At 38.0% G+C, this 13955-nt stretch overlaps 1 long non-coding RNA gene across 1 annotated transcript in view; it reads left to right on the forward strand.

Annotated features, from left to right (window-relative positions):
• Positions 1-4421: 4421 nt before the first annotated feature.
• LOC146599386 (uncharacterized) overlaps positions 4422-13955 on the forward strand; it is a 333890-nt gene continuing 324356 nt past the window's right edge. The window contains exon 1 of the long non-coding RNA XR_014895010.1: positions 4422-4503. This is a non-coding gene — a long non-coding RNA (uncharacterized LOC146599386). The remainder of the gene's footprint in view (positions 4504-13955) is intronic.

The raw sequence follows: 13955 nt of genomic DNA on the forward strand, positions 1-13955 counted from the left end.
TTCTTTTTCCATTGAGGAAAACTCTTTGTGGCTTTAATAGCAAGAAATAACGTCATTCCAAAGCCAAATTACAGCATTATTTGAACTCAGAATGCATCTGTGTCTGCAGTACTCTGATGCGGGATGGAAGACTGCAGGAGTAACAATGATTTGCAAACTGATTGTACTGGGAGCATTTCTGCTGTGGATGATTTTGTTGAACAGGAGATGTAACCTCATCTCCCCAAGTATGAAAGACTGACTTCATTTTTTAAAATGAGGCCTTTTGTCTGTTGCAGGTAGTATCCTTTATCTAATAATCTGTAACTTCTTGATTCTACTTCTCTGTTTCTTGTGAGAAAGTTGTTCTACTAATAGGTTTGTAAAGGAGCGCTGCCAGAGTCCCATGGGTCAGCATAAACCACAGGACTTGGGGCACAAGAAGGTTCATTCGCATTGTTTATGATAAAGGAATTACAATTCTGAGAAGAGCAAATGTTCTAGATTAAGTGATCATTTAACATGAACCAAAAGCACAGCGGTTGGACAGAATAATCATATTTGTTTTAGCAGAGTTGCACAAATTCCTAGCTGTACCTGTCTTCATATCACTTGGCTACCATTCATCATCTTTGCCACTTCCCTCAAATTATATAAACTTACTTATTTATTTATTTTAAAAAAGGCATTTCTGTTGTCAACAGTGAGCTGGTGCTCACTGGTAATGGTACCTCTTTGACTGGAACTTCCTGTTACTAAAATAAACATCGGATCTGTTCTGGTCCAGTAGGTTCTGTCTGTGGAGACACTAAGACATTTGAGATTTGTTTGTGTCTGTTTTGTTTGCTTTCATAAAGCAGTCTGGAGTTGTAAACCCAACTGTAATCAATGTTGCATGACTTCTCTTTGAATGGTATAATTACATTCGGATGCCAAGTGTGAAGTGCTTTGACTCTCTCACAACAACTTTATATACAAAGCTTTGAAGCAAAAGGAAGAAATGAAAAATCAGCTATTGTCTTTTGGTGAGAATAACAACGTTTGAGGATTCATCACACTTAGTCACCAAATGCTAAGTGGAATGGCGTTTATATGCAGGAGGCTGTTTACAGTGAGCCATTAAAATAGTAGCTTATGAGACCATTCCCTGATGAACACTGCTGTACCTGGGGAATTTGCCAGATAGCACCAGTAAAATAGACCATAAAAGCAACCTGAAACCTACATTCTTAGTGGAATTCAACTGATAAATACCTTGCTCAGACTTAAGTGTTTCATTCATCTTTTTAAAGTGTGATACACTGATCTGCTTATCTGTTTAGCCTCACTGGCAGCATTCTCTCAAGAGGTTAAAGCATACAAGGCAAGATGCATCCATTTGCTTTAATAGAGTTATCCTGGAAGGAATGAGCCCTGCAGAATCATTAATTAAACATGATCATCCTGGGGAAGGTCTCAGGTGAAGATGTATGCACACCTCTTTCAGTGTCAGTAAACTCTATTTCAAATACAGCTTTTCCATGTTTCAACAGTTTCAGCATCAAGTAAAAACATATCAACAACAGCTGTGTGTCTAGAAAACCTCATTTTTACTAGACATACAACAGAGTTCCTTCACCTGCTTTTGCCATTTGCAGTGTATAATGGAAAGATGATGGATGCCTAATCTTAGTGTTGCCATAGGACTAGGAGCCAATAAGTGTTTTGCCATCAAAGCATAGCGAAGGATAAAAGTTCTGTTTAAAATGTAATAAATTAAGATAAATCTTCTCGGAATGACTTTGTGAAGAATTATAACTATGATTTTTTTTTCTTCTGAAGTGGAATGAAAATTGAATTTTGAAACAAACAATAGTATGATTAAACAGAATTTATATTTAGCGAAATGAAAGGTGATTTTCTTGTGATCACCTCCATGCTACAATATCAACCTGAATTGAGGAAGGGCTTGAAAGCAAAACTGCATGCCTACAATCCAGCAGTCCTGCTGAATCTTTCAGCAAGGCAAGTGCTTCCTCTGCAAAATGGAAAACTGATCAAAATGAAGAAAGGAGAAAGAAAATAGCTGGTGGACTGTGAAGTGGGGGTCGGGCTCCAAATTACCACTGAGAAATTTGAAGGTCTTGCTTTGCAAATGAGTAATGTAAGTTTGGGATAATGAATTTTTGGAGAAGAGTCTCTTATTTTGGGGAAAATTCTCTAGAGGTCCTGGTTTCATGCTCATGTGGAATGTGAATCATATGGAAAATATAAAAGGATTGTGTGGAGCAGTTCTTTCCTGCTCGGCTGTAACCCTGAGAACGAGCCCTTTTCTTTGGGGACCATGTGCTAGATCTAGGGTCTGAATGACTATCTCTTAGTCATTCACGTATGTGAATCTCTAAAAGAGGTCCAGTTATAAACAAAAAGTAGAGTATCTGAGCTGAAACATTTAGATCTATTGTCATGTAGATCTAAAAGAAGAATTTGGCCTTGAGCGTGAATTAACCTCAGGCAAAATTCGTAGCACCCTACTTGTTAATAAACTACAAAGTCTTTATTTTTAAACATTATAAGTCTGCCTAACTTCCCACAAGGAACTCATTATACTTCACGCTTGGAAGAAAATGGAGAAAATGTAAGTGGTACGTCGGAGGAGTTGGGAGTCTGGTTCCAATATGGATTAAGCTGGTTACTTTACATGTGTGAAATTGCGCTAAAGTTATTGATAAATAGAATGTGTATATTATAGATAGCTATGTGCCCTAATCAGTGATGTGATACATGTTTATGAATATCAGTAGAATGGAAAGCTGCTGTTCGAAGTGTCTATCAACACAGCTTGATGAATAGATTGTGAGAGGAAATGAAATTCTTGAAATGTCAAAGCATGTGCAGTGTGGGTCTGCTCTGTCTGTGGCTGCGGGTTATGCAGCTTTCATATCTTCATTTCATTTAGACTCAAGGTCCTTGAGAAGGTATTAAGAAGATAAATATTTCTCTAATGATTTCCTTTTAAAATCTTGAATGTAGGTAGTGTCTCTCACTTGTTCCTTTTTTGTTTTTAATGTGAATTGCAAAAGTAAATCTCTCTTTTTTTTTTTTTTTCCCCCTCCCACCAAGGGAGGGATAATGAATTGGGTTTGGAGGAAGTGTTCACAAATGTATTTTAAATAATTATTAAATATATATCTACATTCCAGTAGAGACACTTCAGAAAATCTCTCTAGCCATCCATGGTTTGATGAATACACTCTGGAATGTAGTAGCAGTTATTTCAGTGAGATTGAAGGGTTGAGCCAGTGAGGTTTTGTTATTATCGAAGCCCATATGAGAGGCATTCTGGATTTTTAAGGCCTCAGTAACAGGAAGAGGTGAGGACTAAAAAGCTCCTGAAGCTCAGTGTGGGCAATGCACGCAGCTTAGTTAATAGCTACAATTTTGTAGTGATAAGAACAAGAAAATAAGCTACCTCTGATATGTTGAGAAATACATTCACTGAATTAGAAGGGAGGCTGGCGTATGCATGAGATACTGTTAAGTCGGTATCTCTATGAGGCTAGCAGAAAAGCATTTGTCTGTTTACAGGGGAGGAGGGATTTTAGCTCACACATGGAAAATGAGCTTGATTTTTGTGTTGATCTCACCTTTAAGAAAAAGCAGAACACGAGCTGCTGCCCAGTGAGTGATTCTGTGCCAGCTGATGTGGAATGTGGAGTCTTTTATGTAATTAAAACCAGTGATTTAAAACATCTGCTCATATCCCTGTTTTTTCTATTTGATTGTTGTTCCATAGTGAATATGGAACATATTCACTAATTTCTAATTTGATTGGAGACTTTTACCACATTGTATCGTATTTCTGAAGTTATCTTTTACCTTTCTTTTTAGCAGTAAGTGTATTATATTGCAAATTATGGGTTTTTTAAATGTTGGTAGACCTTCTTAAACAGATGCAATGAGGAAAAAAGTCTTAAAACTTTCCATATTTACGTTCAAGGCTAGCTTGATTCTGTTTTCTTAGGAGGAAAAAAGAATTCTAGATGTTGCAAATGAGAAATAGCAAGGATAAGAGATGTGAGGAAATTTTACAGGCAGTAAGATTGCTTAAAATATGAGTAATTAGTAAATGGAATGACACAAATGACTATGCAAAAAGCAGTAGATTTACCTATATGAGTGAAATAAGCATGGTTTACAAGCACAATTAGATTTTTTTGTTTATTTTTTCATGAACAAGTACAGTACAGATATGCTATATAAACATCTTGCCTGTTGGAAATAACAATAAAGAAAGCTAATCCCGCTGTAGGATGCACGCTCTATTACTGTTATTGTGCAGACCCGCTGTCTACGTCTATTTATACTACTTGAGCGCTTGGTCATTTGTTTGCTCAGTCAGAGAAAGCGAGCTAATCCCAGAAGTTTCTGGAAACTGTCATTCACTTTCCCTGCGAAAGCAAGGGGTTATGCTGACCTCTGAGCATAAGGATGGCCTAGAAAATTAGAGCGGGTACAGGTCAAGGGAAATTCAACATAAATACAGTAAGGAATTTTATATTTCAATATTTCAGGAATTTGCAGGTGCCTTTTTTTGTGGATGAGTGTATGTCATTTTGACCAAGTTTGTAGGGTTGTTATGTAGACTTCGTGCTGATGCATCATTTAAATCTAATTCGCTCCCTATTCTGAATATTAGAATTTAATATAGGGATCTTTTGAGAGCTGTTGAAACACAGGTGTTTTCTCTGTCAAATATTCTTATTAAATATTAACTTTTTCAATTAACCTAGTACTAACCTCTCTCATGTCCACGCTTGGTATTCTTTATAGCATAAACTGCACTTCCCTGATTTGCTCAGTTCCTGGCTGTGGTGGTGGGGCAGCAGCAGAATAGAAGAGCTCTGAATCCTGTGTGTGTGAATAAAAATGTTTCGAGATGGTCTTTTTCCATTTAAAATTTTCCGGGATGGTAAATTAAAAGAAAGAAGGACCTCCATTAATTTTTTTTTTTTTGGGGGGGAGGGGTTGTTGCTTTTTAAATTTGGGGTTTTATATGGGGAACTGTCTTCAATTCCTTTAGAACTGGTTTGCTAGAGATAGACATTTATAGTGATGTCTAATTATTTTTTTAGGACCAGTGAGTTATGAAAATATTTATATGGTCAATCAGACATATATTAGTAATAGAGAATGATTAAAAATATAGTAAGTAACTTTATTTATGGCTTATCTTTAGTGGGTTATAGGTCTTTAACTACCCAATAAAACTATAGAGAATTTACTGATCACTGTTTTATTGGTATTATAACTTAGGCACTTCTTTTGAAGTTTCATAACTGACTGGTGAAGCATTGTAAGGATGACAGATTTTTCTATTTTACATTTTGGCTATTGTTCTTAAAAAAAAAAAATCTGTAAAATGAAAGCAATAAATAAAGCTATTTTAGTCTGAAAATTTGAAACAAACCAGATCAACAATAACTAAAAAATTGTAGTGATTCAGAAGCAAATAAATTTGTGCTGTAGTAACAAATTAACAGAAAATACCAGTATTGTCTCAATGGTAGCAGTCACAGAAGTATAATAAAAGGAAAGATGCAGAAGACACCTGGATTTTCAAATAAGAGAGTGAAAAACAAACTAGTGTATGTTTAAAAAGCCATGTCTGTATGAGTTTTTTTTTCCTTGGTTCTTCCAATTATTTGGAATCTAGAAATTCAAATAACAGCACAGTATTCACATGGGAAGTAAATAGATTTCATAGGCCTCTGTTAGGTCCAGTATCACTAAGAGTGTAAGGTGTGAATGTTGAGGGTTTAAGTTCCTCCAGTCCCAGATATAACTTCTGTGTTCAATTTCCCACCAAACTGGTGTTAACTATTGAAGTCATTGTGGTCACAGGGTTGAGAAGACTGTAGCCAGGAAAAGACTTGCACTGAGACAGAGGGTATAGCCACTAATAATTCCAATTACAGTTAGAGTAATTAGGACTACTCTTCTAAGTAGCTGGCCATGTTCTCACATATCTTGCTAGATTGGACCAGTTGGCCCAACAACTCACAAGATGAAATTTAGTAAGCTGAAATCCTGGTTAAGCCATTGTCTTACAGGGCTGGAGGAGCTTTGGTAGCCCACTGCCTGAAATGGTGATAATAGTTTTTTCATTCTTAGTAAAGGCCTTTGAGATGGAGTGGCAAAAAGTCATCTGTACATGCTAAGGACTGTGAGGAATGTGTCTCCTTCCTAAATCCAACTGTAAGGTTTTGTTATACAGAATGGCAAGGGTCAGGAAGGAGCATTTTCTCTCAAAAGGTCAGCTAGGATTTTATTGTTTGTTTGCCTCAAAGTGTTTTATATAAATTGGCTCTGTTCTGTCTGAGAATGGAATTATGAATACGAAGCCTTCCATAAAATATGGTTTTCAGCTTAGAACAACAGCACAAAAATCTACTCAAGATAATTATGTGGACTGTCTTTTTCAATTACTTTCAATAAAACTGAATATTTGCAGCTTGTGTTATACCAACATAGTTCCAACCTGCTGGGCTAGATTTGGGTTTTGAATAGCCCATAAAATGGTCTATGCCTTCTCTTAGATCAACAAACTTCTAATACTACTTTTTCCCCCTCAATAGCATTACTCTAGCTCTTTAAACTCTAGCTTGAAAAACAGGCAGCTATGGAGATATATATATATATATATTTTTTTTTTTCTTCTAAGTACTAAAACACTCAGAGCACCCCAGACTGAGCTCCACTTCATCTTATCAAGTAGGTACAATGTTTATGTGGGTTTGCAGCAAGTTCCATGTGTAAAGTCTTAATCTTCCATTTATTAAAGCCAATAACATATGTGCCAAATCTTTGTGGTATGTTAGATGTGCAGACTGTTTTCAGTGTGTTTGAAATTTGCTATTGTGTGTGTTTGCCAGGTGGAGGCATAGTTTCATTAGCAAATAATGGTGAGGGGAAGCCTACTTGTTCAAAGGCTTTCTTCTTTTTCATTAATAGCTAGTTTGCAGTTTGGCTATAAAACAGGCGAAGACTATTTTGGTGTGAAGTCTGTAGCTGGTATTAAAAGGACCTAAATTTGGAATAACATAAGCGAACCAAATAACCTTTTTCCATGTTCAAGCAACAGATTCCATTGCCTCACAAATAATTCTTACTGCTCGTATTTTCCTCTTGTTTCCTCCTGCCATTAGTTCTTTTTTCTTCCTCTTAATATCCTTGGAATATGGAAAGCATTTGGATTTAGTAATATCACTTTTGTCTTCAGTCTTAAAACATGATTTCTCTCTTCTGTCACCCATATGCACACTGGATCAGGTTTTGATTTTACCTTTTCCAAAGAGAAAGAAAATTCCTGCCTGTTTCTCTTTATTTCTGGTAGGCTGCAGACACACATAGGTAATCTCAAAATATTGAATATACTTTCTGCTTAGAGACTAGCTTGTCTGGATTGGCCGTTGTGTTGATGATTGATAGAAAAATATTCAAAATTCTTCCTTGGGTCTGTTTTTATCCACAGTGCGATGTGAAGAGGAACATCAGGCAAAAGACATCTCATTACCTCTGCTATCCTGTCCTTTAATTTTAGTGCAAAACCTCACTGGAGGATGTTTGCATGTACCAGGGAAACTTTGTATGCCTAGATCTGGATAGGAACTTTCCTGAGCAGCATGCTTTTGTTTTTACGAATAAGAAAACTTATCAAAAGGAGAATGCTTTTCAGAGAACTAGTTATTGATGACATGTGTGGTACCTGCTTATCTGTGAAGCAGCTGGCAGGTTGTCTCACCCAAGGAAGAGTTGCACTCAAGATTTTTTTTTTTTTTTTTTTTTTTTTTTTTTTGGTAATTAAAGGTTTCCAAACTTTGTGTTATGGTGCTGGAGCCCCAGCTTGGGAGTGGGGAGACTTGAAGCTTTAACAAGTTTACTCCCCTGTACACACCCAGGATCTCCGAGCATCAAAATGCAGAAGCCATAGCCCCCAAAAGTGCTTCAGCCACTGCAGTTTTGCTAATCATCAGAAATCACAGAATATTCATTTTTTTCTGGATGGTGAACTGCTACATGGGGAGTCCATGTGGTCTGTTATATTTGGTACAGGATTTGAACTATTGAGTGCCCTGGTTTTGTGCCTATATATGTCAGCTTCTGACTTTCATCTCTTTCTTGCTATATGGAGCACTTTGCAGCTATTACTTTGTAATAGTACAAGAGTATCTTGCTATTTGCATATGATGGATGAGGAAGCCCAGCTCAAGGGAATTAAGTGACTTCTGAAGTATGGGTGTAACCTTTGCATCCTCTGCCTCACCCCTGTGCCTGGCCCCACCCAAGAGGCATGGTAGTCTTGCACTCCTTAGCTATAGCGCTCGACTGTTTGGCATACTGGCTAGCATATTTGGCTTATATAAAATGCTCTGAACGTTACTGAGTCCAAGTATACAGTCCTGTTGGCCAAACTAAAAATCACTGTGAAGGAAACAAAATTAAAACTAGGTCTCCTTTGCAGTCCCAGCTGGTGTCATGAGGAAAAAGCTTGTCATTCAAAACTTTCACAATATCAATGTTGGCAGATCAAAGCAAATGTGTGAAAAGTTTTATAGGGGCTATTGGAACTCTTTTGTTTTAAATTCAAATGAAGCTAGCCTATATTCAAGTTTTTATGGGGTGGTGGGCCAAGGGTTTTGGTTTTTTTAACCTTTTTTGCAGGTCAAGTTCAATAGAAACTGGAAACAAAATTCAGTCCTCGCATTATGAAGGGGGGCAAATCATCAGAGATCCTGCACGTTTACAGCGGGTGGTGTGACGAAAGGATAAGCATGTTCTGCAATAATTTAGCTCCACACAGCTCACCCTGTAATTAAGTTGCTGAGCTTGAGAGTTCAGTTAAGGCTGTGTACTTTCCCAAGGCTTGCCAGCCTTGGAAGTGCCCTTCTCTTCAGCGACTGTAGAGGGGGCCCGGGGCAGAATTGCTCCTAATCAGCAGATCAGCACCCAAAGCCGGGGGTCAGGTGGGTCTAGTTCTTCTGTGTCGCAGGCCCTAGATATGGAGAAGGGATCAATGTGAAATGACTGGGGAAAGAAGCATCCACACTGTCAAACCTTTGCTCATCAGAAAATGAAGTTGTTTCTCCGATACTGTATAAAAACAACTTCATACTTGCTTGGCTGTGTTATTCTAGAAAAATTCAGTGCAAAACAGACTTGTAGGAGGGAATGAAAATATATAGAAATAATAGTGCAAATACTTCCTTTTATTATCACAAATATTAAACAGTAAACATCACAGGAGACATTAATAGACATCAGTATTTTTCCTTTAATTTTCTTGAAGACTGATTTAGTGTTGATATGCTTGGTATCTTACTATTAATACTTTTTCTTCACTCTGTAGTGTCTTTTAATTCTTAAAATATGATAATCTTTCACACACCGAAATAAAATCTATTGACTGCTGAAACATCGTCATTGTCCTGCCCTTATGACAGTTGATGTGATGATAATACTTCAGACAGCTGAATGGAAACATGTAGAAAAATAGATTATTCAGAACTCTTTGAGTCTCATTCTTGGAGTAGGTATTTAGTTTGAAAAAAAAATAACTGTGAAGTATGGATATGATATATAACTTATCTTTCTGCAGAATTAAAGACATGCCAAAACTTTTAATGTGGTGTGCTTGCAGGCTGCTGATGGAGGCCACTGAAGTCCATTGGAAATATTCACTAAATTAAGTTGTTTTGGGAGCTAGCCCAAGAAATGCTTTCTATTGGCTGATAAATTTAAACAGAACATTGTGTATTCTGTGGCTTTTGCTAACCATTCAGTCTTTGTATCATGTGCGTATATCTTCCTGATTCTTCAGTAGGAAAAAATTGGAGTGTCATATATCTTGAAAATAACATACCTTATTAAGAGCTGGAGTCTCACTGATTTGTGATCCTACAGTGTTAGAGTGCCTGTATCTATTACTATGCAGTACAGGTGTTTTGGAAATTTTATTCTGCTGTAGTTCATGTTTTAAAAAAATTAATTATTCATTCCTCTTATGAATTCTATTTTTATGACCTGTTACATATTGCCAAATTTTAATTTTTTATCAACTAAACATATGAGTCATTGTATATGACAGACTTTAAAACTGAATCCCTGAATTAAGAGGTTTTGGGTCCTTGCATGGAAGCATGTTATATACTAATATTCAAACAATATATCAGGCCTAACAGTTTTATTTCTCCTTTTTGTTGTGGTTCCCAAGTTTGTTTTTCTTTGCAGCTGTTTTTCTCCCTTGTGACTGTACTTTTTTTGTGATATCAAGTGTTTAATGTATGGATTTTTTTTTAATGAAATGGCAGCAGAGTTGACCTCAGTGACATTTGAGTTACAGGAGCTTAAAAATTAACTTCTATCCACCAACCAGCATGATCTTTTAATAGTAGGAACAGTACAGTATAGCAGTGGTGAAATGAAAAAGATGTTAAGAAAATAAATCCACATTGTATGCCAGAAGCAAAAGGTAAACTGATTTTTACTCTTTTGCTACTTTGCCAGTCTGTTTGTTGTCAACTCATGCAACCACAGCATAATACCTAGTAGCTGCTCAAACACTATTTATGGTAATCTGAACCTTCTGGGCTTTGACTGACCTGCACAGGATAAATTAGAGGAATGGAGGCTTTCAGGAGGTTAATGACTCCAGATGAAGTCCAACTGAAACTTCAACAAAGAAAGGTGTGGTGTTTTTTGGTTTTGTTTGTTGTTTTGACAGTGGTTCTCTACTGAAAGTCCTAGAAACCTTTGATTCTGGGTAGATCATCAAAATTCTCATCTTAACATGGGAGACTGCCCAAACTGTCAGCAGGAAGGAACAGTCCAGGGTACAACCATCGCTAAAGCAGGCAAAGGCAATGGCGACAATGACGGTCCTGTGAGTTGACTTTCTGCCTCTGTGTTAGGACAGTGACTCGGGCATGGACCAGCCCCAAGGGACTTTCTCTGAGCTGTGGTAGTTCTGCGAAGGCAACAAGCCTGGCAAAGGCTGCTTTGTTGCTGTCCTGAGTCCGAATGACCAGCGTGGTGTAACGTGAACAGTACAGCAAGTTGCTGTAACCAGCAGAGGGGGGAGCCGCTCCAAAGCAGAGCTCCTGTTGCAAACACAGTTGCTGCCGGAGCCAGCACCATTCAGAGGCGTAGCCTGAGTTTATGTTAAAATCATAAAGATCTTTTATGTATATAATTTTAGGTATATCTAACATTCATCTACATTCGGTGTGTCTTAAAGAGCTTGATATACTTTGATCAGCTCTGGTTTTGGAGCGGGACAGTTCCTGGTTTAGGCTGGTTCATGGTCCACAGGGAGAAATACCCATGATTCTTCTCAGTTATAGATGTGTGTGTGTGTGTGTAGTGAGGTATCTTTTGTTTTTAATAAAAAGTCAGATCAGTCCTGCTCTTTTTCTCCATTGATTTTTGCCTGTGGTTCTCAGGTGACGGTCTCTGATACAGTTCAGAGGTCTGAAGTCAGACAAGAGGCATTTCAGTCCTCTGGTGCTCGTTTGTCAACACCATAGTTGTGCTGCTGTTCTTCACTCCTCCAGCTTATCCATCAGGCAGGGACAGCTGTGCCAGAACCGGCAACATGGTGCCATTCTCTGAGGTCTGCTCTGTTATCTCTTTTCACATCATGGGTAGCTAACATCCTGTTAAACTCGAACCTCATACTGAACAATATGGAAGTGGAGAATAGGATTCATCTCAGCTTTGTGCCTTTTGAGGGACACTTGGAACAGCAAGCTGTGCTAGGACAAATTCAGAGTTTATTTTCCACCTAGCATTTGTTCATTCTGCTTAAATTTTTGTTCCCCTCTCCTCCACGCTTCTGGAGAGGATTCTAAACCTTCACGCCAGTGTTCCCACTGTTGTAGTGTGCCTATTTTCAGCACCCTGTCAGTATTATCTTACTAGTTTGGTGCTTGTAACATGGCTGTGGAGGTGCTGTATTTGGCCATCACCCAAGAGTCCTCCCTTTAGGTAAAACAAAAGGCAAAGCTTCTCTATCCTTCAGGGATGTGTGTGTCGGGGGGGAACAGTATTTCAATTTGCTGATTAACTAACCTAAGTGATCTCTCAGCACTCATTTTATATACACTACAAATATTACTACTAAGCTTGGGAACAGAGAGGAATGACATATGGCAGAAGTGATCAGAGTGGATTTCTAACCTTTTGTTTGGCTGTCAGATCATCTGAATGAAGATGGCTTGGTGTCAGGCATCCGGTTACAGTTGCAGCTACTTCATGCTTATGCTTGTTTAGTTCGTTGCCTGGGTGAAGTTGGCAAGGCGCACAGCAACTTGAATGGACTTGCACCTGGAATTAAGAGCTTTTTACCTCAGAAATCTGCACAACAACTTTTCAGTTACTAAAATGGCCTGTATCTTAGATGTTGATATAATTAATGCTGATTGCACATGAGGCTGCTGTCTTTAAAGCAAGATAAATTTAGTTATCCTTGAAGTCCTCTGCTGTGCTTTAACTTACAGACTTTTACTTGGAAGTTGCAGTGCTTCTCTGGGTGTTGTTTTCACATCTAATATGTTGTCGTGTAAATCCCACTAAGCTGATTCATGCCCTTTCATTGCGCTTAAGCCTTGATTCTGTCCCCCGAAGCAGTTCCTCAGGTGCCACAGAACCTGTGCCTTTGTACGCTTTACAAAATGCTCACGTTAATCAGTATATATTCCAGCATATGCTTAAGATCTTTAATGTTTGGTCCCAAGAGCCTTTGCATATATGTGAGTTAAGAACTCCTGTCGTTGACAAATGCACAGAGTGAAGACGGCCAGTGGAACCCGAAGCAATTTGTGAGGTGGTTTGTGCTTCACAAGTACTCTCCTCCGTCGTGGACCGCTACCTGCAGTAGTACTTTCAATGCCCTTTTGGGGGCATCAGACCTCCAAACTGGGTAGTTAATTTGTACATTTGCTAAGCCTGACTGAAAATTTTGATAGTTTCTCATTTAATGAATAAATATGTCTTTCCTAAACCCCAAAGCAAATAGCAATATAGTTTATTTGAAGACAAATACAGCTCAGACCTTCAAGATCTGTAGGCTATGTACCCTCCTTAAATAAAGGCAGGCCAGATCAGTCCGAAATGTTACTGATTTGAGAGGGTATGTATTAGAGACTTGTTTCGGAGAAGAAAAATGAACTGAATGTTCAGCTGACCACAATGTACTCTTCGAGAACGCATTACTGGCTGTGTTAGAAAACGAACTGATCAAGGAAACGTACAGTACCTGTCATGGCTGTTCTTTCGGAAAAATGGTCCCTTCCATCAGCACAGCTATTTAGATAAACTGATCACTACTTTAATCGATTCTGAGTGGTGAAAAGTTGCCATGGATACGAGATCCTGCAGCAATCAAAACAGAAAGTAAGTTTAGAATTGGAAGTGACAGATTTATTCATCACATACTTAACAAGCCTTTGAAGGGGAAGAGAGTTTGTCGGCGTCCTTAGGCTGTGTATAAAAAGACTGTGGTGAAATACTCACAGAATTGCCAATAGGCACTTCAGCAGGAGAGGACTGGATAATATTTGCATTAGAACTATTATACAGACGTGTTTGCTTGAAACTTTTGTTCTGGATGACAAAACCTTCAAAGTTTGCGAGCCGGTTGTAATTTATTTTTGATCTCATAGTAATAAATGGTCAGTTGAAAATTGCGCTCTCTGTCTTGTGAATGGAAGGCTTCAAACTGTTTCAGGCTAAGCATGGAAGGCAATGAATATGCTGAAACCATTGCTTTTGAAATTAAATTGTTAGATCATTCTCTTGTTCTAAACTTACTTTAGAAGGCATATTTGCACTGTCTTGTGCTAAAACTTGCTGGAATCCTGCAGAGAAAGGTTATGGGATTTCTGTGGGATCCTGCTGAACTAGTTTTGATGGTACTTTTTGTAGTTTTTTTTTTGTTT

Source organism: Rhea americana, unplaced genomic scaffold (assembly GCF_003343005.1).
Source record: "Rhea americana isolate MKP2758 unplaced genomic scaffold, rheAme1 scaffold_14, whole genome shotgun sequence".
Taxonomy (NCBI): domain Eukaryota; kingdom Metazoa; phylum Chordata; class Aves; order Rheiformes; family Rheidae; genus Rhea; species Rhea americana.